The 2,639-nt window shown below is 31.5% G+C and overlaps 1 long non-coding RNA gene across 1 annotated transcript; it reads left to right on the top strand.

Annotated features, from left to right (window-relative positions):
• The first annotated feature begins 957 nt into the window (after window positions 1–957).
• LOC110866295 lies at window positions 958–1,513 on the top strand. The gene is made up of 3 exons (XR_002551306.1): window positions 958–1,050; window positions 1,131–1,222; window positions 1,301–1,513. It is a non-coding gene; the product is annotated as an uncharacterized LOC110866295 (long non-coding RNA).
• Window positions 1,514–2,639: the final 1,126 nt, after the last annotated feature.

A 2,639-nucleotide genomic window follows, 5' to 3' on the forward strand; every position in this document is an offset into this window, starting at 1 on the left:
CACACACACACACACACATATATATATATAGAATGAGGATCATTACAGAATACTAATTATTGGGAGAACAAAAAGAACAGCTCTAAATCACTATATATTGAGATTTAAGGTTCATATTTTTTAGATTTTTATGTTTTTTTACATTCATATGTGTATTATATATACATAAAAAACCATTATTTTTACCTACACATAACCTACATACATGTAGGTAATTAACCTACATATGTGTAGGTTATATAAAAATTGAAAAATTTTCATATTTTGTATTGGATTCTAGTATGAGAAACATTAAATTTTACATTTGTAACAATTTCATTTACTTTTTAGATTTTTAGGGCTGAAAAAATGGGTGATTCATTTTGTTCAGGTGTTATCACAATATTTAGTGTTCTGCATAGAACTTTCCCCTATATATATATACACACACACACATTGAGAAACTATCTTCAACACCAGCATCCAGTGACCAAGTTGGGTCGTATGTTATTTCGAGCGTCGAGGATGAATTCCTTAACAACATTGATTTTACTCTTATAGCTTTTCTCGGTACCATAATAGTGGTATACTTTTTTCTTTTTGCATATATTTTTTGATTTATGATGTATTTTAGTTAGTATTTGGTTTGTTATGTTTTATTAGAAGAAGAAGGTCTTAGTTATTGGGACAATTTCCGCCATTTGTAGTGATAAAATATGGTATTATAATGGTTGCAACCATTGTAAATCCCGTGTCAAGAAAACATTTGAAACAATTGAAAAGCAGGATGGTTTAGGTGACGTGGAAGATAAGAAATGTTTGGTTTGTACTAATCATGACTGTGAAGGCGTTGATATTTTCTCAATTCCTCGGTTACAATTTTACTCATTTTATACTTTATTAGATAAACGAACAATATTTAATCATTCACTTTTTATTTCTTTGTAACGTAAACAGATTCAACATTCTCATCTGCGTGCAAAATTGTACTGGTACTGTGACTTTGACCCTGTTTGATATGAAGCCTAATAGATCTCAAGAAATCTGCAAAATAACTCTTAGTAGCTCAAGGTAAGGTAAATTTATTTACAACTTTGACATTAAATCTATTTCAATATCTTATTTATTCATATTTTACTCATATATTGTAGGTGGTCAATTCAGAAGGGATTCTCAAACCATATCAGAATCATTTGTTGTTCCTATGTCGGAACTTTAATCTAATCCTTCTGAATTTTCTAAGGTTATATCAAATGTCTTTTCATTTTTATATAGTTTTGATTACCACTTTTTAAAACTATGTTTATGTATTTGTTTGTAGGATGAAATGTGTTATACTTGAGACAATTCAACGCCTGTATCTAATGCTATTCACAGTAATCAGAAATCATCATCCTCTGGTGAAGTTAAGCGTAACCATCGTGAAGTCTATGAGGTAGACGACTCATTAAATTGTTATTCAACAAAATGCCGGATAGGGGATTAACATATATTTACTTATGCAACTTTCTTGATTGTACAATGTTTAACATTACTTATACAAATATGTTAATACATTTATGTTAATAGTCAAATCTAACATTTATAGTGTGTTGTATTTATAGTAAATAGTTATGAATTAATTTTAGTTATTTTTGTATATAGTTGTTTACTATGTCAATAAACATTGTACAATCAAGAAAGTTGCATAAGTAAATATATAACGTACAGAAAAGTGGGCTAATCCAACCAATCTTGCTTGTACAATGGAAAGTGCCACGGGTTTATCTTTCCAACAAATCAAATTGGCCGAAGGTGTGCGTTCATGAGCCCATGCTAAAGTTTCAGTCAATTCCTTCCAATATCCCCGCCAGGAAATTAAAAACATAAATCCAGTAGCCCAAACAAGATGTCCATATAAAAACATCCATGCCCAGACGGATAAACTATTCATACCAAAAGGATTATATCCATTAATAAATTGTGAAGAGTTTAACCATAAATAATCTCTTAACCAACCCATCAAATAAGTGGAAGATTCATTAAACTGTGAAACATTACCCTGCTATAATGTAATGTGCTTCCGATGCCAATAAAAGGTAACCCATCCAATGGTATTCCTTAGTTTGGTTTGAAGAAGCAATGTCACTCGATCATTATCAAACTGACTGCATGTCCGCGAGAATCCCACCAGAGCGCCTTCCACTTCTAATAGGCCACGAACTAGACCAGAATCATTCTCAACGAGTCCATAAGGAATGATCACATTTTTTTCATCGGGTCCGGGTAGAGACCAAAGATCTTGAGTGACCGATCTGGCGGAACAACTTAAAAGATAAAGAAGTATCGTTAATTTCTTCATGTTTGTTCTAAGTTCGAAGTACCAGTTGTACAAATAAAAATCCACTTCATTACATGATTTCTTTTTCATATAGATAGATATAGGATCTATGCGGAAATTACTTAAAAGTACATTTTGTGCTAGAGCCCTTCCTATCTAATAGAAAAGGATCCCATGATCCTAGACCGATCTTACCTGGGATCGCAAATCCCAAATTTGTCTATGAAAAGCGGATCTAATTGTGTTGGTATCTATAATTGATTTCTTCTTTGTTATACTAATCAATAGGGCCTTATTGGTAACTGCTACAAGATTATCAATTAAGTTAAAAATTATCTCA

This window comes from Helianthus annuus, chromosome 7 (genome assembly GCF_002127325.2).
Source record: "Helianthus annuus cultivar XRQ/B chromosome 7, HanXRQr2.0-SUNRISE, whole genome shotgun sequence".
Taxonomy (NCBI): Eukaryota; Viridiplantae; Streptophyta; class Magnoliopsida; order Asterales; family Asteraceae; genus Helianthus; species Helianthus annuus.